This window comes from Ursus arctos, unplaced genomic scaffold (genome assembly GCF_023065955.2).
Source record: "Ursus arctos isolate Adak ecotype North America unplaced genomic scaffold, UrsArc2.0 scaffold_3, whole genome shotgun sequence".
Taxonomy (NCBI): Eukaryota; Metazoa; Chordata; class Mammalia; order Carnivora; family Ursidae; genus Ursus; species Ursus arctos.
This window is the reverse complement of record NW_026622985.1, coordinates 96,704,327-96,725,170: the sequence shown is the minus strand read 5'-3', so window position 1 is coordinate 96,725,170 and position 20,844 is coordinate 96,704,327. Positions and strand designations below refer to the sequence as shown.

General features: G+C 46.6%; 1 long non-coding RNA gene across 2 annotated transcripts; it reads left to right on the top strand.

Moving 5' to 3' along the window:
• Positions 1-1,399: 1,399 nt before the first annotated feature.
• LOC130542098 (uncharacterized) lies at positions 1,400-19,709 on the top strand. Of its 2 annotated transcripts, XR_008956407.1 has the most exons (5): positions 1,400-1,847; positions 6,154-6,253; positions 16,180-16,355; positions 17,735-18,776; positions 18,895-19,709. It is a non-coding gene; the product is annotated as an uncharacterized LOC130542098 (long non-coding RNA). The 2 variants fall into 2 exon arrangements; XR_008956406.1 differs by having other exon boundaries at positions 17,735-19,709.
• The last annotated feature ends 1,135 nt before the right edge of the window (positions 19,710-20,844 follow it).

Genomic DNA, 20,844 nt, shown 5'->3' with positions numbered 1-20,844 from the left:
AAAAAAAAAAAAGTTCTTTACGTTGAGTGAAATCAGCTGCTTAGTGAAAAGACAAACGGCAAAATGGGAGAAAATAATGGTGAGTCACATCAAAAACAAATCTCTTTGGTATATAAAGAGCTCTTACAATTCAATAGGAAAAGGACCAAAATAGAAAACGGCCAAGGCTCTGAAAATGTGGTTCCCTGAAGAGGAAATACAAATGGTTTATAAACATATGACAGATTACTTAACCTCACTCAAAATGAGATAAATATAAATTAAAACTACACATGGGGCGCCTGGGTGGCTCAGTCTGTTAAGCATCAGATGCGATTTTGGCTCAAGTCTCGATCTCAGGGTTGTGAGATTGAGTCCCCCATCAGGTTCCGTGCTGGTCATGGAACCTGCTTAAGAATCTTTCACCCTACGGGGCGCCTGGGTAGCGCAGTCGTTAAAGCGTCTGCCTTCGGCTCAGGGCGTGATCCCGGCGTACGGGGATCGAGTCCCACATCAGGCTCCTCCGCTGTGAGCCTGCTTCTTCCTCTCCCACTCCCCCTGCTGTGTTCCCTCTCTCTCTGGCTGTCTCTCTGTCACAGAAATAAATAAAATCTTTTAAAAAAAAAAAAGATTAAAAAAAAAAAAAGAATCTTTCACCCTGTCCCTCTGCCTCTCTCTCTCTCTAAAAACAAAAACAAACTATAAGATACCACCTTGTGCCTATCAGGTTGGGAAAAAAAGTGACAGCCGGTGAAGGCAAGGCTGTGTGGAAATAGACACCCTCTTTATTTACTCCCGGAGGGTGAAACTGGCACATCTCCTACAAGGGCAACATGGAAGTAACTATCAAAATCAAAATGCATATTGTCTTTAACCCAATAATTCAACCTTTATCATTCTTGCTGTATTTTATTAACCTGCCTCCTTTCTGTGATTCCTAACGCTGACATTTAGTGGCTTCAACTGCAATTTCATGAGATGAAGAATTCTTCCTAATTTGTCTCTTTGTTTTTCTTGCTATGGGTTTTGTAGTAACAAGGAATCAAGCAACTTCTGCTGGAGTTGAATCAGAAAATCCTTAAACATCCTTTACATGACAGTGAAATTTCATGCTGAACGTTATCAGCTCCTGCTAGAAAAGTATCAGGAATTTTCAACAGTTCAGCTTTATTTAGAATTGCTTTGATCAGAACAGTGTACATGTGTTGGGTGAAGTTGTGCAGTAAACTAATTTTTTAGAGATGAGGAAGTGGATTTAAAAAGAAAACCAGTTCATTCTTGGTTTTTCTATTTGTAAATGGGAATTTGGGGAAGTGGTTATAAACTGGAATTTTCAGGGAATTTGAATGATGAGTCACACTTCCAGTCTGGTAGGTTTTCAATCACTGATAACCTTATTTGGAGACGTGGCCATTTTATTTAGCATTTTAGCTGGAAGAGAACTCGAAGGACAGAGTAACCAAGCAAGTGGTGAGGGAGATTTGTTTCCCCCTGATTGGGAATACATAATTTCAGTCCCCCTGGAAGATGACAGAAGCTGAAAGAAATTTTGGAAGTATCAGATATGAGAGTTGCTCTGATTCCCAGGAAACATGGGCTGGGAGGCTGGATCTCAGGCACTGAGAGATTGGGTCTTGGGATTGAGCCCCACGTCCATGTCGTCCATGCCGGGCTCTGCGCTCAGTAGGGAATCTGCTTCAGGATTCTCTCTCTGCCTTTGCCCCATGGGCTTCGCTGCTCACCTGACTCAGGTGGAATCCCTCTGAGAGCATGCAGTCTTCAGGTTCTGCGTCCCGGGTTCGAATTTCCGGCATGCTCTGCTCCCAGATGTTTAACCCAAGTACCTCTGTTCATCTGTCTCCCAAGAGGTGAGTAGGTGATGTTCCAACTCTCAAAAGAAAAGAAATAAGGGCAGAGGTGGTAAAGTAAATCAAACCATGGTATGCATACTATCTAACTAAATTCAGAATAATCTGTTTTATCATTTAACCTATTTTAATGTTAAAAAGAATTTGATGTACAATATTAGCTTTGTGATTTTAAGTCCAAGGGTGAATGAAAACTAAGATGAACACGGTGGCAAGAAAGTAGCTAGGCATTGCTGTAAGCTTACAGTTTGAGAGCCTTCTGTGGAATGCTGAACTACTTTACTTTGTTTCTTTACTTGATTCCAGAAAACAATGACAAATCACATGGTATGCATGACAGGTAAAAAGGTAAAATCATTGATTTAGGTCATTATCTCAGAGTAGGGAGATGGAGCCCCGCATCGGGCTCCGCGTTCAGCAGAGAGTGGGATTGAGATTCTCTCTCCCTCTGCCCCTCCCCCTGCTTGTGTGCTCTCTCCCTCTCTAAAATAAATAACTTTTTAAAAAATGGGAAAATCAGAAATCTCCACCATCCCTATTTTCTAAAAAAAAAAAAACAAAAAACAAAAAACAAAAAAAAACAACAAAAAAAAAACCTATTTCCTAAAACTTTGGGGAATGTCTAATTCAACCGGTGGTTGTTTTTTTTTTTTTTTTTTTTTTTTTTTTTTTTTTTTAAGATATATCTATTTATTTTGAGAGACAGAGAGCAAAGACACAGGGGGGAGGGGCAGAGGGAGAGAGAGAATCCTTCAAGCAGACTCCCCACTGAGCCCAGAGCCCCAACATGGACATGGGGCTCAATCCCACGACCCTGAAATCATGACCTAGGCCAAAATCAAGAGTTGGTCACTTAACCGACTGACCCACCCAGGCGCCCCATTGGCTCCTCTTTTGAGCTGGTTATCACATCTGCTTTGTTCCCTCATGAGTTCAGTAAAATCTTTAACATATGTTCATTTTTATATCTGAATATGAGTGATAATTTTACTTTTATTCTGAAACTTTAACACTTTTTATGCCCTGAAAAGAGATGGTCACTGCACCTCCAAACATTGTGTCCATGGTCCAGATGAGAAGAAGGAAGGGCAAAGAATGAAAAGCGTGTGTCAACTAAGTCTGTCCATTTCTATTAGGAAAACGAGAGCTTAATCAGAAGCCCCACCCCTTAAACTTCCTACTTGAGTAGAAAAAATGTCACTAGAAAGTCAATAGACTAGAAAAAAAAAATAACCACTACTATTTGCGTGTCATCTCGGAGAATCGTGGCTTACCCCCTTAAAAAAGAATTGGTAATCTCTTAGGAAGAAAGAAGAGGGGAACAGACGTTGAGTAGCTGTCAGCAGCAGCTCGCTCCACAAGCAGTCATTTAGGCAAAGCTTCAGGTCAAGGATACCTACTTCTTGTTCCCAATGTTCCCTTTCTTCACCCTCCAACCGCCACACCTCCACCCCTGCCCACTTCCTCACAAGTACTAATTACCAAGCGGCTCCAGCTACTAAGTGATTGATCCTAATGCGTCAGATATTTAGCATGTTACCCCAAAGAGGGGATTAAATAGCAGTCGCAGAGCTTAATACAGAAAAGCAGGTTGGTAACGGGATTGCTGTAATCGGGGATAGTCTTGCAAGGGAGCCTGTGAGGGGAGTCAGGCCAGAAGAGGGGAGCCCTTCCCCTTGTTCCCTACTCTGTTGGCCATGCCTGTATCACCTGCTCAAAGAGGCAACCAAACCCGAGAGATTTGCTGAATAGTTTAGGAATACTATTTAACAAATTTTTCTTATTTTTTTAATTTTTAAAAAATTTTTAAAGATTTTATTTATTTGAGAGAGAGAGAGAGAAAATGCACTAGTCGGGGGAGGGGCAGAGGGAGAGGAAGAAGCCGACTCCCTACTGGGCTGGGCTCCGTCCCAGGACCCTGAGATCATGACCCGAGCTGAAGGCAGACGCTTAACCAATGGAGCCACCCAAGCGCCCCTTCTTATTTTATTATTTAAAAAATATTAAATAATAAAGTGAGAGGATAAATATAAATCCCCCTGTTTCATTAACTAAACTACAACCATTATTAACTTTTCCATGTAAATTTTTCTTAATAAGAGCTTTTCATATATATATAAAAAATCCCATATATGCAATTTTAATCATACTTTAAAAAATTAATGTATCTGAAGAGTTTTTATTATTATTTCATACTTTCATAAATATAATTTCAATAGCTACCCAATATCTCACCGAGTAGGAATACAATAGACCAGCCCATCATCTCCTACTGTTGGTCATTTGCATTTGTGTTAGAATACAGACTTGCCTGCTGGAACAGACTCAAAATAACTAAGGGAAATTGAAATTCTGTCTGCTCTTCTAAGAACCCCAGGCTGATATGGTGACCCCAAGGTGCAAGGAAACACTCTTTCCATCTCAGTGCGCTGCCATCTGCAGGGCACAGCCCTCCTGCGCGGAGTACCTGGTGGCTCCTTAGCACGTCCACATTCTAAGCAGATAGAAGGGAAAAGGCGAAGGGAGGGAGGGTGCTCAGTCGGAAGTCACGTGCTTCACACCTTACGTCTCCATTGGCCAGCACTTGGTCACCTGGTCACACAGGCGCAAAGGAGGCTGGGAAACGCAGAACTCAATCTCGATAGCCCTGTGCCAACCGAAGTCAGGGATTCCGTTACAATGAGAGGGACAGAGAAATAGATATTGATTGGGGAGGGCTAGTCACAAGGTTGTTGCTAATTATTCATTATTTATAATGGTGAAGGTCATCTCTGATGTGAAGCTTTTTCTAAGGGTGTTTTGTTGTGGTTGTTAGTTCTGTTTTGTTCAGTGATATTCCTGTAGATTACTACATTAAGGACAAATCCTAGACTTCCTACACTTCTTGATAACTTTATCTCTTTAAACAGAATGAGATATTAAAATTGTTTTTAAGGATTTTATTTATTTACTTGAGAGAGAGAGACAGCAAGAGAGAGCAGAGGCAGAGGGAGAGGGAGAAGCAGGCTCCCCGCTGAGCAGGGAGCCGATTGTGGGGCTCAATCCCAGGACCCCAGCATCAGTGGAAGAGAGATACTTAGCCAACTGAGCCACCCAAGCACCCCTAGATACTATAATTTTTTTGAATGCCCTTTTCATGGGAAAAAGAAGGAAGAAGAGGGGGAGAAGAGAAGAGATGAAGAGAAGGGAAAAAGAGAGCTTACATTCTTAACGACTAATGCTTACTCATTGCTTTCATTGCTTCATTGTTCCTGTGTTTTTCTTGTTTGCAGAACACATACAGATGAATTTGCACAATTTTGTAGAGTGTAACTCTAATAAGGAAAAAGTAAAACGAAACCAAATGCTCATCAATAGAGGGCAAGGAGAAATAAATGAGAGGAAGTTCTTACTACAGAACACTATAGCAGTCATCAGAAAGGACAGAGTAGATTTGCATGCATGTCGGACAGTGGAAGGTACAAAACTGTAAGAAGCAAGTTCCTGAACAGTGTAACTATGACAGTGCTGTTAAAACATACTGTAAGTGTGTATGTGTGCTTATCAACACATGTATCTCTAAGACCATTGAATCCGGAAAGGTATTCACCAAGAAGGATAGAGAAGGGGGTGAATAGGGACTTACACTTTTACTCTGTCTACTTCAAAACTTTTCACTTTGACAAGTGTGTATTACTTCTAGTTAAAAGTTAACAAGGGAAAAGATAGGAAAATAATTTATAACATGATAACAGGTTCATTTTGCATTTGATTCTATAGCATTTTTTAGGACTTTTTATTTTCAAAATTTTCTATAATGAACATATGGATTCTATACAATTTTTTAAAAGATTTTGTTTTATTTATTTGAGAGAGAGAGTGAGAGCATGAGCAGGGTGAGGGGCAGAGGGAGAGGGCAAGAGAGAATCTCAAGCAGCCTCCCCACTGAGCACAGAGCCCAGTGCGGGGCTCGACCCCACACCACCAGAACTGAAGTCAAGAGTCAGACACTCAACCGACTGAGCCACCCAGGTGTCCCTTGATTCTATACTATTTTATTTGCTATCTTAATGTATAGAATTATTGTCTCCCCAAGTAAATTAACAGCCTTTGAGGGAAGATAGACTACATCTTACATTTCTATTTCTTGCACCAGTGCCTAGCACAGTGATGAACACAGCAGATGCTTAGTCAACATTATTAATATATAATACTTCCCTAGGAGCACTTATTTGAAATTTCTATCCTCTGATTGCCCCATAAATTTCAAGATGAATCTATTTCTGGCACATTACATGAACACGGAAATATGTATTGTCTCTGCTAGCAACCGCATATGCCTTTCCCATGATATGAAGACAGTGGCAGACCAGAAGGGACCGCCAAGAGGGACTGCCCATTGGTTCAAAGAGACTGCGACATGGGAGGTAAGTGAGGCAGGAGAGACCCGCCAGACTGGGAGAGGATGCTGGATGAGAATAGGTCCAGCAGTGTTCAAGATGACAGAGAGGGACATCCCAGGGAGCACTGAATAATAGCAACAGAAGTCTAGACTTCCTATTCTAGGAGATCAGAAAGTTTGTTTTGTTTTGTTTGTAAAAGAGTGGCAGGGTAGAAGGGGCGTAAGGAAGACCAATCCAATAACCATGTGCGGGAAGGACTGTAGAGGGGTCTGGACGTCACTGCCATGGCTCAGGTAGAAAGAGATACAGACCTGGCTAAAGGTAGTTAATGGAGGGGCACCTGGGTGGCTCAGTCGGTTAAGCAGCCCACCCTTGATTTTTCGGCTCAGGGCATGATATCAGGGTTTTTAGATCGGAGCCCTGTGTGGGGTTCCCTGCTCAGTAGGGAGTCTGCTTAAAGATTCTCTTTCTACTCTTCCTCCCTCATCCACCCCCCTCTCCGTGCGCATGCGTGCTCTCTCTCTGTCTCTCAAAAAAAAAAAGTAGTTAATAGAAAGAAAGAAATGGATGCAAATGCTTATAAGGGAAAGTAATTTACAGTGACTGATGATTACCTAGATGCAGGATGAAGGAGCAGGTCAGTTTTACTTAATTTTGTTGTAGTGTGCTTTCACATGTGGATAATATAACTGAATTCAAACCCTCAGAGGACATCGCTCAGAGGCTTTCATCCGGCTTTAATCAGCATCTCAGCACTGACCACTCTTGCAGGTGTTCTTAGCTGCAGAGCCCAAAACCCATTCTAAGCAGTGGACACGGGACTGTGTTTGGTCAGGAATGGGTCCTACTCCGGCAAACTGGAAAATAAAAACAACCTCATTCACCTCATTAAGGGAGGTATTTCCAATGAAAATTGACTTTTTATGTTTAACAATTATCAAAATTTGCAACATTTTTATGTTGATTTAATGAGATATATGTTTACTAATAATGGCAATGACAACCCTGACCGGAAGAAACTTCTCAGTACTTAGAGACTCATGTCATAGGATATAAAATTTCCTTAAATTTTAATTTGTATTCTTGTTGCTGAGACGTATTCTACTAGGATGAAATTAGATGAGGGAAGTGAATGGAAAGATAAGTTTATGAAGAAAAAGGAAATTAAAAGAGAACTTTATGTATTTTTAAATGGTGGGTATCAAGTTGCTATGGTATTTAGATATCACTGAACATAGAGCCAAGAGTTACATCATAGTTTTGTTTTAAAAAATATGTATAAAGACACTAGACAGGGAATTGCACCTCTTGCAGCCATTTTAACTTGTGAGGAAAAATCTGAGGTGGAAAAATCAAAATTTGTGAAGGGTAACTTGAAGACAGCGCGGGCCGAATTTCAGCATCATCCTTAGTTTAGGGCTCTCTCTTGTGGTGAAATTCAGAATTTGTGTTGGCTCGCAGCTCAAGGAAGTATCTAGCAGGATCTAAAAGTGGCAGAATCTACAAGCCACACCCTTCCTGCTGTATTCTCTGGAACCATCTCTACAAAACTTGAGCCGGAACGGATTAGGACACCTGTTCATATTGAGCCATTGTGTCCTATTTCCACCTTGGCTCCCTTCCCCACAAAAGCAAGGAGAGATTTCACTCCCCTGGCCAAGCCCAGAATCAGGCAGGAAAGAGCAGGACAGAATGGTCCCCTGCACACCTCACCAAGCAGGATCCTTGATGATTGTTCATTAATCTGACCCATGTTTATTGAGCACCTACTACGTGCGATCGTGAAACTCCATGATCTACCCGTAGGCTGCCATCCACTGGTACAATCTGCCTTCTACTTCTCTCTTTTGAAAAGTTTAAAGAGGGGCGCCTGGGTGGCTCAGTCTGTCAGGAGGCCAGCTCGATTTCAGCTCAGGTCATGATCCCAGGGTCCTAGGATTGAGCCCCTCTTTGGGCTCCCTGCTGAGCAGGGAGCCCACTTCTCCCTCTCCCTCTGCCTGCTGCTCCCCCTACTTGTGCTCTCTCTCTGTCAAAGAAATAAATAAAATCTTTTAAAAATAAATAAATTAAAAAGAAAAAAGAAAAAGAAAACCACGGGCCCAAAATGGGGTCGCGTAGGTTAAGGCCCCAAGTCGGTAAACGAAGACTTAATGCCTAACCTGACTGCAGTTTCAATCCCCCAGAAATGTGACCTTTAACCAATCAACATGAAAATTTCCTGATCGGCACTAGGATAGACCCCCACTCCCTTCCACCTTGCCTAAAACAATGGATTCTTTGCTAATCATTTCCTTTTTTTCCACTCCCTCTCTACATTTAAAGACCTGTCCTTTTCTGTAGTGTTTTGGTACTCTTGTCTACTTCCTAGACAGGATGCTGCCCAGTTCATGAATTGGTTAAAAAGTCAACTAGATCCTTAAAATTTACTCCATTGAATTTTTGTTATTAAATATCAGCAATAACAAACAACCATAGGATTTTATCCCCCAAAATTAAAATGACCCACAAACATTAATTTATTTTTTAAATTAAATTTAATTTTATTTAAATTCAATTAATTAATATACAGTGTATTATTGGTTTCAGAGGTAGAGTTCAGTGATTCATCAGTCTTGTATAATACCCAGTGCTCATTACATCACCTGCCCTCCTTAATGCCCATCACCCAATTACCCCATCCCCCCACCCACCTCCCCTCCAGCAACCCTCAGTTTGTTCTCTATAATTAAGAGTCTATTTTCAGGCACCTGGGTGGCTCAGTCAGTTAAGTGTCTGCCTTTGATTCAGGTCATGATCCCAGGGTCCTGGGATCGAGGCCCGCATTAGGCTCCCTACTCCGTGGGGAGCTTGCTTCACCCTCTCTCTTTGCCTGCCACTCCCCTTGCTTATGCTTTCTGTCTGTCAAATAAATAAATAACATCTTTAAAAAAAAAGTCTCCTTTTTTTTTTAGGCACCCTAGTTAAGAGTCTCTTCTGGTCTGTCTCCCTCTCTGAGTTCATCTTACTCTATTTTTCCATTCTTTTCCCTATGATCCTCTGTTTTGTTTCTTAAATTTCACGTATGAGTGAAGTGATATGATAATTGGCGTTCTATGATTGACTTATTTCGCTCAGCATAATACCTTCTAGTTCCACCCACGTTGTTGTAAATGGCAAGATTTCATTCTTTTTGTTGGCTGAGAAATATTCCATCACACACACACACACACCCCACATCTTCTTTATCCATTTATCCATCGATGGACATCTGGGCTCTTTCCATAGTTTGGCTATTGTGGGCATTGCTGTTATAAACATTGGGGTGCAGGTACCCCTTCAGATCACTACATTTGTATCTTTGGGGTAAATACCCAGTAGTGCAATTGCTGGGTCGTAGGGTAGCTCTATTTTTGACTTTCTGAGGAACCTCCACACTGTTTTCCAGAGCGGCTGCACCAGTTTGCATTCCCACCAACAGTGTAGGAGGGATCCCCTTTCTCCACATCCTCGCCAACATCTGTCGTTGCCTGACTTGTTAATTTTAGCCATTCTGACTGGTGTAAGGTGGTATCTCATTGTGGTTTTTTGATTTGTATTTCCCTGAGGCTGAGTGACGTTGAGCATTTTTTCATGTGTCTCTCGGCCATTTGTATGTTTCCTTGACCCATAAACATTTAAAAAGATGTTCAACCCCTCCAGTAATTAAAGAAACACAGATTAAGCACAATGAGAAATCATTTGCTTGCTATTATACTGGCATAGGTTTGATAGTATCCAAGGTTGATGAAGTTGGGGCATCTGAGAAATACACATCTTCCTACTTTGTTAATGAGGCTATAAATTGGTACAACAATTTGAAGAATGAAGAATATTAATGAAGAATATTAATTTTATTTAAGTTTGTACTTCTTGACCCATTAATTCCCCCTTTTAGACTATTGTCAGGACCTAGGCTGCACCCTGCTGTGGAGATTGTCAGGAATTTTGGAAGGCTTTGATCACATGTCCCCAGCCCCTCCCATCTTTATTTTTCATTTTCATTTCTTAAAGATTTTATTTTTTTTAAGTAATATCTATTCCCAACATGAGGCTCGAACTCCCAACCCTGAGATCAAGAGTCACATGCTCCATCAACTGAGCCAGCCAGATGCCCCCACTCCCATTTTTAAAGAACAGACTCTTGGGGTTCTGCTCCCAACACACTTACCTGTGCCAAGAATGAGGAGAAGGATGGATGCCTGTCTCAGCCACACGGCTCAGGGGGACAGGCTCTACTTCTCACTCTATCTCTGACCTCCGACCCCATCTCACACACACACACACACACACACACACACACACACAAAGGGGAGAAAGAGCACTGAACTTGAAGGTGACACTCATGTGGCCTAGCCCCTAGGGTCTTGAGGACATGCCCCATTACAGGCCTCATTTCCCCCTGTCCCCAGGGGTTAGATTGGATGACCTCCCTGAGTTCCCCCAACTTTAACCCTAATTCTGCCCTCAAGGAGCTTATAATCTAGTAGAGGAGACAGGAGATCTATCTTAATTCATGCACTCGACAGTTATTGAACGCTGCTAGGTGTTCAAGTTCAGATATATAAATAACATGACCTCTTCCCTGTTGGAAGTTTACAGTCCAAGTGATGGGCCAAGGTAGGAGGTGACCGTTGCTGTGAAGGAGACAGAGAATTCTCTGCACATTCCAGGAAAAGAAGACACATTTGTGTGAAGCTAGAAAGAAATTTTAGTTAAATAAAAATAGACAGTGGCGTGGGCTAGATGGCCAATGAGCACAGAGATAAAAAAGTGCCTTTGACATAATGAGCAATATATATTTGTTCTGTCCCACTTCCCGGTATGCGACTTCCAAAACCTCGGAATCTCTGAAGTGACAAGCATCTTTTTAGATGTGAAGGAGATGGGGCTGGGGGCTCTGGGATAAACCTCAGGATGGAGGCTGGTTGCCAGGGGAACCAACCTCCCGGTTAGAGGGTTGGTTTTTCAGCGCTCCTCCCCTGCACCGCTCCAGGAGGGAGGGGAGAAGGGTTGGAAGTTGAGTTCATCGTTAATGGGCAATAATTTTACCCATTGAGTCTATGACATGAGGCCTCCATTTTAAAAAAAAAAACCAGCAAACCCTAATTGAAGGGGTTCGGAGAGCCTCTGGGTGGCTGACCATGTGGCAATGCTGGTGTGTGTGTGTGTGTGTGTGTGTGTGTGTGTGTGTGTGTGTGTGAAGAGGGCATGGAAGCTCAGCACCCCTTCCCCAAGGCTTCCCCAGCCATCTCATCAATCTGGCTGTTTCTGATTTGTAATCAGAGATAAGTAATCTCTTTCCCCAAGGTCTCTGACTCATTCTACCGAATTATCCAACCTGAGGAAGGGGTGGTGGGAACCTGATTGAAAGCCAGTGGGTCAGGAGCACAGGTGACAGAGTGGACTGGTGACCGTGTCTGCATGGTGGGTCAGTCGTGTGGGACCGGGCCCCTCACCTGTGGGATGTGATGCTCTGTGCTGGTAGGTGGTGTCAGAGCTGGATTGACTTGTAGGACACCCAGCGGGGATCTCAGAGAACTGGAGAATTGCTTGGTGAGGAAAACCCACACCTGGTTTCAGAAGTGCTGCGTGAGTAGTCCCCCTTTAGGGCCGCAGACAGTATACGAAGGGCCAAGTATCCGGGTAGCCTGAAGTATTCGAAGAAATTTCACACGGAAGCTGAGACCTCATGGGCCTCTGGATGAGCAACGTTTATAAAAAGCTTGAAGGGAAGATCTCCCATGGGCAGGGGCAGATCCAGTTTTGGGGTCCCTGAAACTAATAGAATTTGGGAAGTCCTTTTATGAAAAAGAACACAATTCTTACAAATACGATATTAGGAATGAAAGTAAATATTGGCTTAGAATGAGAAAAACAACGTTACCAATTTTTCAAGTTGAAAGATACCCCAAAACATAAAATCCAGAAAAATAAAATATCCTCATTAACTATCTGCTATACCTCTATAGTATTTTTTCTTATAATTTTTGGCTATAAGTGGTTTGACTAACTCTTCCCTGACAAAATCTGATCAGAGAAATTGGGAAGATAGTCTTTCCTCTAGCACGATGGATACACATTTAGTGATTTATTAAGTTAGAAAAGTTTCCTGCAGCTTCCGTGCCAGTTACCAAGTGACTGCGTCTCAGCTCCCGAGCATCCATCCCTTCAGTGCCCGCTTTCTGGTGATGACTTGGACCCTGGGAATATTTACTGTTCGCCGACTGCTGTGCGAAGCTTCGTCAGGAGAGGGCGCTGGAGGGCCGCTGGAGGAGAAGGCTTCCTCTCGCTGGCTCCGGCGTGTTGCTCGCGGCGGCGGCGGCGGCACCCGAGGATCCGCCAGCCCCTGGTCCCGCCAGCAGAGCGGCTTCTGCAGCACCTCGCTCCAACAATCGCCAGCAGCCAGGAGCTCCCCTTGGCATCCCTTGGGGCAGCTTTGGGGGGTGGGGCACGAACAGCATCTCCTGGTTTTCTCCTGTGGCTTTGGGGCGAGTTCTGAGGCGTGACACCTCCCTGTGGATGATCCTTTGGCACCCCAGGGGGCCGATTTCCAGCAAGTGCGGCCGACCTGGCACCTCAGCGACTTGTCTGCCATGCACTGAGCCACGCTCTCTGCAGCGAGATCTGGATCTCAACCCTGCAGGGGGACCACTTCATGGATGCTCTGTCTCCCCCAGGGCCATGGCGGCTCCCTGGGTCTTCTGAGGCTGTGTTCTTTAAGAATCCTCTTTACTTCTTTCCAGCCAGTCCCTTATTACTCCAATCCCCTGTTCAAATTAATTCTTTGTGTTAAACTTTCCTTGTGCACATTGCTAGGCGGTTTCCGCCTCCTGACTGGACCCTGAGTAATACAACTTTAGAATGCATTGCTGGTAATCGTTATCATAAATTTCCACATTTGAGGAAATCTCAATCAAGTTTCACATAGGAGTTTGAAGCTTGCAGTGCATTTCAAGTTATTTTTTTGCTCCGGGACTAATCCTAAAACCCTTTGAATTAATGACATTTATTAATCGGGGTGTCACGGAAAGCCTCCTTGAAGTGGTGCTGGAGGAGTTTTATCTTTCTTTGTCAATGTCTCCGTTTCTTGTCAAATTAACAAGAAGTTCCATCCTTTCCCAGGGTGCTCATATGATTCATTAACTGGATTATCAAACAATCCCCAAACCTATTCATAGCTTCTATTCAAACTTTATTCCTTCCCCTGAGTTAATTAGCGCTTTTTATGGGATCTGAAAGTTTTTTGTTATAATTTGCTTCTCGATGTCAGAATCACTTACATTGATTTTATCTCATTTTTATTGCTTTTGTTTCAGGTTCCACTAATTTTAAGTTGAATTTAAGGATGACAAAAGAAAGTATCCTTAATATACATATGAAATCTAGAGTCTATAATTTCTCACTCATTTTATTAAAATGTTCCACAACAATCTTTGAAATTGCGGTTAAAAGGCCATATTCCAATGTCACCAAAGACTCCATTCCCAGCAAAAAAGGGAGACGTGTACACTGGATGTAATTGTATGTTCTGCTGTAGGAGCGTAGAGAGGGCACATCCTACCATTGTTTGCTACAGACAAGTCAGAGCTCACAGTTGTCCCTGGGTTGCAGAACCGAACCTCTCGTGGACTCAGTGATCCCCCAACACCGGAAGTTCTTCATCTATCTTAATATGTCTCTATTCATAGATCTAGGGAAATCCTCTTATCAGGCAAAAATCCCTCCTGCTCTAGAAGCAGAAAATGCCAGACACTCACCGTTGCAGCTTCCCTGGCAGCCGCAGGGCAGGCATAGGGAAAATCTTCCTCCGGTTAGCCGCACCCTCCTGGGCCGCAGTGGGAAGCGAGTGGCTGAAGGAGGTAAGGGCTGTGTGCACCTGACATTCAGCCACATCCACTTTCCAGAGGCAGCTGCAGGAGCGGTTCTGCCTGCCCAGAACGACAGAATACGGTGGAGGTAACATTATGTGACGTCCAAGGCAAGATCATACAAGTACCAGGGACTTCTGTGCTCTCCTGGGACGCCAGCCCAAGCCAGCCTGTGCAGAGAGACCAGATGAAGAGGCCATGTGTAGGAGTTCTGGCTGACGGCCATTCTCAGCTGTTAGACCTTATGTGAGTGAGGAAGCCTCCAGATGATTCCAGCCCTGGCTGCCAAGTCCCCCAGCCTTCCAGTCTTCCTGGCTGAGAAGCCAAGACTACTTGCCTCTCTTTGCCTTGTCTGCGTTCCTAGCCCCCCAGAACTCAGGAAAATCTATCTACCTATCTATCTGGGTAGGCTCCGTGCCCAATGTGGGGCTTGAACTCACGACCTTGAAACTGAGATTCTCATGCTCTACAAACGGAGCCAGCCAGGTGCCCCAGGAGGAAAATCTTGGTAGTGGAGCCTAGTGAGCTGGAGGTGGAGGAGGGGCCTCCCTGAAGGAACAATGGTCCTGAGCACCCAGGTGAGTCCCCCTCTGAGCTCCTGCTGGGGGCACATCCTTCAGGGCCAGCCCCTGAGTCACAGAGCAGGACCAGAAATGATGGAGGATGAATCCAGGGGTGCCACGGGGATGCTCGGGGGGAAACCGCCCCACAGGGTGTGGAGTTGAGAAGTGTGGCCCATGTGAAAACCCCGTGGAGGGCTGAGAGCGGGGACAGCAGGTGCTCCCCAGCAGGCTTTACCAGTGCATGAGGACCTGCCCATTCACGGACAATCATGGGAAAAGGCCCACGGAGCGCAGAGCTCAGTGAGAACCCCTTTGTGCCCCTCTCTTCTCTCAGAGCCTGGGCACAGCACTCGCCGCAGATCTGTCAAGCCGCAGCCTCCAGACGGGAGGTTGGCGGGCTTTCTGGCTGCTCTGATGGCGGCTGCACCCACACATCTCAGAAGGAGGTGCCTGGAATACTAAAAAATTTAAGTGCTGCAATCAGGACTCGGAAAGTAATGGAGCTGGAATTATTGAGGGAAATTTACAAGTTAAATAACCTAAAAGGCTGCAAATGCAAATGACACTAAATTAGCAGGAACTTGGGGGGCACAAGAATGACTCGTCCTTTCTCAAAAAAGAAAGTGGTCAGAGATCTGATCGCAAACCAGGAAGGACAGGGGCCAAGCCTCGTTGTTCCCCTCGCAGCGTCTGTGCATTACAGGGTGCCTAGCACCCCGTGTCCCAAATGCCAGAAGCTCCCCACTTCTCATGACTACCAAAAATATTCCGTGCACACGGGCATGCCCTTGGGACACCCAGTGGGGAAGCATGAGGAATGCATTTCCCAGGTGGGAGCGTGAATGGTGGCAGCTCTCCCTGACAACTGGACGGACAACCGAGCTTTCCAGGCCTGAGCCAAGGCCTCTCTCGCTAGCTGCAGCTCCACCAGCCAGTGGTTGGTGTCGGGCCTCAGCTGAGCCGGTCCCTCTGTACCTCTCCTGATGCCCTTGTGCTGGGGGGCCCCCTGGTGTGTGAGATTGGCCAAGGGCTTCAGTCCCACACGTGTGGGGCCCGAGACCCCAGTCTTGCAGATGCTACCCTCTGATGGCTGGGCTGGGACACAGCCTTGGCAGGCCAGCAGACAGACAGACCAGCCTGGCAGGCAGGAGGCAGAAACCACTGATGCTTGGGGCGTTGTAATAGTTTCCTGGGGCCACCCACATGTGGGCCCTGAACTTGAGCAGCCTAAACAACAGAGATATATTGCCTCCCACGTCTGGAGGCCAGAAGTCTGAGCTCCAGGTGTCAGAAGGGCTTGCTTCTTCTAAAGCTGCCAGGGGAGGATGGGTCTCCCGGCATTCATGGTCCCTGGGCTCGTGGCAGCAGAACTCCTGTCTTCACGTGTTCTTCCTGTGTCTGTCTTTCCCCCTGTCTATAAGGTCATCTGTCATTGGACTAGGGCCCACCCTACTGACCTCATCCTAACTTAATCATCTGCAAAACCCGTTTTCCAAATAAGGTCACATTCACAAGGACTGGGGATGAGGACTTCAGCGTCTTTGGGGGACCCAACTCAACCCATAACAGGCGGCAAGTCTACACAAGTGTATTAGGCAAGTTCTGTGTGAAAGGCACCGTACCAGCTGCCGAAGGGATACGGCCGCTGCGTTCAAGGAGCTGACCCCAGCCTCTGAGGTAAGCGCCGCCCCGTCTTGCTTAGCAGCAACCTTTATGCAAAACGGAGCGCCTGAGTCATTGCTCAACTGAATTCATATTTTATTTGGCTCCAATTCCTTCTGGGATCTGGCTGCTGCCAAGTGCTGTGCTGGGGCTCTCTGGCGGGGAGGCGTCCTGAGGACCCTGACCGGGGGAATGTGGGTCACAAATGTGCAGAGCGGTAGGATATTGAATGGACGTGCAGAATGGACATACTTGCCCTTGGCACTTACATTCTCCAAGTGAGCTTAAATGCAGATCCCAAGTCAAACAGCAAGCCCTCTGCTCGGGTCCCTCCTCCACCCCCCAGCTGGACACCCCGCGACGCCCCTGGGGCAGAGTGGCTGAGTGTAGGCAACCCTCAGATGAAAGGCTGCCTCTCCAGATGTGAGCACAGGCAGGCAGGAAAGAGCCCTGGGCAGGGGTCCAGAAATCTGGGTTCTAAACCCAGTTCTGTCACCAAAGAGCAGCATGACCTTGGGCAAATCCTGAACCCTGTCTGGCCTCTGCTCAGTGGCTAGGAGGCTCTAAGATCCCTCCCCGTGTCAAGATTCAAACTCCATGAGGAGGGCAGGAGGGTCGTGGGGACTCCCCACAAGGTGACCTCAAGAGGCAGGACCCCTGCCCTTCAGTTCCCGAGAGGAACCTTTACCTGCTTATCGGGCCTCAGCTGCCCAGGGCCTCTTTGGCGTGATTGGGCTCAGGCTGAACACAGCGAGGGCATTGTTTTCTCTGTGGGAAGTTTCAGATAAGGAGCGGGGCTCCACCACAGCCAGATCGGGACTGGCCTCCACGATCAGGTCCCACCTCACCTTATCTTGATACTGCAGCTAGCCTGGCCTCCCGACCCAGGGTACAGCCACACATGCACACCGCCCCCCCCCCAGGGGTTCATTACAAACCCAGTGTTTCCCTCCTGTGGAACACCTAGCCCTCTTCTCTGCCCACCCTTTACAAACCAACTCAAGTTTCACCTCCTCCATGAAGCCTTCCTGGATACAGCTTTATGCAGCAAATCAGCATCAATCCTTCCTCATTTCAGTCATAGCACTTATTACCTGGATTGTATATTGAGGTCCAAATAATTTCTATGCAACATTTAAATGCAGCTTCAAACATACAAACCAAGAGATGTCACCAGCTCATGCCTGGCACTGGGTCTCTACTTATTCATCAGGTTGAGGACTCCCTAGGACTTTTCAATCTGTAAACTTATGATACTCAGCTCTGGGAAATTTTTGCATATTTTTTACAAATTAACTTCCTTCCTATTATATTCTTTGTTCCTTATTTCGAAAACTTCAATTTGAACATCCTGGATTTATTTTCTAATTTTGTTTTCTCTCCTAAATTCCCAGAATTGGAAGTCATGAAACATATCAAAAGGATACTTCAAATCCTTCTACAATGGAAAATTAGATCCACTCAAAAGCACATCATCATGAGTTTTCAGGATACTAAAGATAAAGAGAAGACCCTAAAAGCTTCCAAAAAGGAAAAAAAATACATTTAATAGGATGGACCATGGATCAGAATGGCCTCAGACTTCTCATCACTAGCTACTAGATGGTAGCAGTGCCTTCAACACCCCGAGGGAAACCAATTCCTAAGCAACAGTTATATACCCAGCTAAGCCACTAAGCATTAGGGCAAAAGAGACATGTTTAGCTGTGTAAGCTCTCGAGTGTTCATCTCTCAAGCATTCTTTCTCAGGAAGCTGCTGGAGGACATACTTACTCAAAATGGGAGAACAAAGCAAGAAATGAGAAGAAAGGGGATCCAGAAAATGGGCCGTCACCCCAGAGAGAGGTGGAGGGCATCTCCAGGATGGCCCTCTGCTCCTGCAGCTTTCAGCCCCTTTACATGGGAGCAGCCCAGAAGGCCAGAGGGAAAAGTTCTGCAGATGCCCAAATTAATAGAATATCTAATGTATTTGAATCTACACAACTTGTAAACTGGGAAGATTTAATAATAAAATAGTAACAAATATATAGAGAACTAAGCAAAAGAAAATGCAAAACAATCATAAAATCCAGAGTAAACAAAAAGTTACAGCAGGAGGAAAAAATAATCGTGGCTCATCTGTGAATAGTAGTTAACCAATCTCAGAAATTTGAAAACCAAACTCAGAAAATTGATCCAACCCCAAATAAGCTACATCTGGGAGAGGTGGCGGCAGAAAGTGTAAGGCGTGAAGCGGGAAGGAGACCGGAAGTGCAGGGGTGAAAGGTGAAGGAGACCGGAAGTATAAAGGGGTGAAAGGTGAGGGGGCTGAAGGAGACGGAAGTGTGGGAGTGTGAGGTGAAAAGTGAAGGAAAGCCAAATTGTCCTCATTGTCGTCAGTTGCAAACACCTCAAGTGGAAAAGCTGAAACTATAAGACTGTTCTTTAGCGATGAGGGTAAGTAGGAAAAGAATGGGCTAAAAGTTGAGGGCGCCCACTGTGGAGAACAGGACTTGGGGGGTGGGACATGCTCTCCTACGTGCCTTTAAACTGCGACACTCTGGCGAAATTACAGAAAGTGAGTCCCTGACGAGCTGACTGGATGTGCCGCGTGCGGGGCCGGCCCTCCTCGCCTCCCCGAGAAGGCCCCCTAGCCAGCGTGGAGCACGGAACCCCACCATCCCCAGGTCAGCCCGGTCACCCACACCCCACGACTGCTGGCGCCACGAGGCTCTGTCGGGGAGGGCGGACTGAGGGGCAGAGGTGGGCCCCGGCAGGGCAAGGTTGGGCTGGGGTGCCGAAGGACCTTCCGGGGGGTCAGGGCAGCAGCGGTGGGCCCGAGCGTTCGGTGTCGTGGGGTCCCGCTCGGGTTCAGAGTGCCGCGTTTGTCGGGCGGGCGCGACGGGGCCGGGGAGCCTCCGAGGCTGTCGGTCCCGCGACGGCCGCCAGGTGGCGCCAGAGCCCGCGCCAGCTCGCAGCCTCCCCGCCGCGGACCCGCGGACGCCCAGGTCCAACCGCGCGGGAGGCCCGGGTCTCCAGGTGTGCGTCTCCGGCCCCCGCCTCGGCCACTCCAGGGGAAATTTTCTTTCAAAGGCAAATTTCAAATACAAAAGCAGACCGAACAGTATTGCGAAAAGCTAATTCCGTTTCTCCTACCCCTCCACCCTGTTTGTTTCTAAAAGCAAATCTCAGCCCTTCATTTCATCTGTCAATGTCTCAGTTGGTAACTCCATAAAATAAGACTCAAAACAAATCATAGTCGCAGTGCCATTACCACAAACGCTGAACAGGTGGAAGTCTTGGATCAGGAATGCCAGCAATGGGAAGGGGGCAGGAATCTTCAGGCTCAGGTAGAGACCCAGGAATTCCAGATGTGGCCCGGGATGGTTTCTTTGGGGGAGAGGAAGCCCCCCTCCCCAGTGCCCACAGTGGGCTCCTGCAGAGCTGGGTGGGATGGACAGTGTGAGGGGCCGGCTGGGGAGCCCTGGTCCTCCTCGTACCTTCCCACCTGGGGTCTACTCTCTTCTGCCTCCAGACCCTTTCAGTTCAGCTGGACAGTGAGGGGAACGGATGGAAACCTAGTCCCTTCTGGGCTGTTCTGTCTTGTCCCATAAGTCCAGTGCTATTCTTAACGGTTAAATCCTGGGCGAGTTTTTCTACTCAGCTGGTCCAGCGTGGCTGAAGAACTGACCAACCCTCTCTCCTACCGCCCCGTCCTCCATTCCCTCCAGCGGCTGACCCTCCCCTGGACTGACTGAAGCTCAGGACCTCTTCCACTCTGCTCCTTCCTTGTGTCCTTTTACGTCTCCCCATTTTATGGCCAGTCTCTCTGGGGAAACAGGCGGGGTGATAATAAGCACACACAGGCATTGTCCAGCGTTGTATTTGTCCCAGATCTCCAGCAGAACACTGCATGGAGCTCTAAGGCACGGCCGGGGGTCACAGACCCAGGTTGATGCCTAGCTTTGCCCGACAAGCTGGCTGACCTTGAGCAGGCTACTTCACCTTTCCTGGGTGCAGGGCAGAGACCATGGCACCAAGAGTAGCTCTGCAGCTTCAAGGGACAATCCTAAATGCTGAACTCAATGCTTGGCCTCTCCCAGATCCCCTTCTCAGACCGGCCACTCACTCATCCCTCCGCACAAATGTGTGGTGACCACCTACTGTGTGTCAGGTGCTGGGGATGCTGCAGCGAGCAAAACTGAGCTGATGCCGGCGCTCGCCCAGCGGGGTTTGAGAACATGCGCTCCAGCAAGCGCTGTGTGAGTCATGAGCGGGCGGAGCGGGATGTTCGGGCCTTCAGGAGGAGCAGGGCTTTCCCAGGTGAGATGGGCTGGTGGGTGGCCCCGAGGTGGGCTCACCTGACCTGTTCAGGGCGGCCAGGGGAACCCGTGGGATCTCTCCTAAACCCCCAAGCCCCATCTCAGGGGAAAGGGTGTCCCTGCTTGTTCCCTGCCCCTCTGCTCCACTCTCCCCTTGGCCTCATGCTGCCCTCTTCCTCCAGCTCAGCTCTTTGCAACCCAGC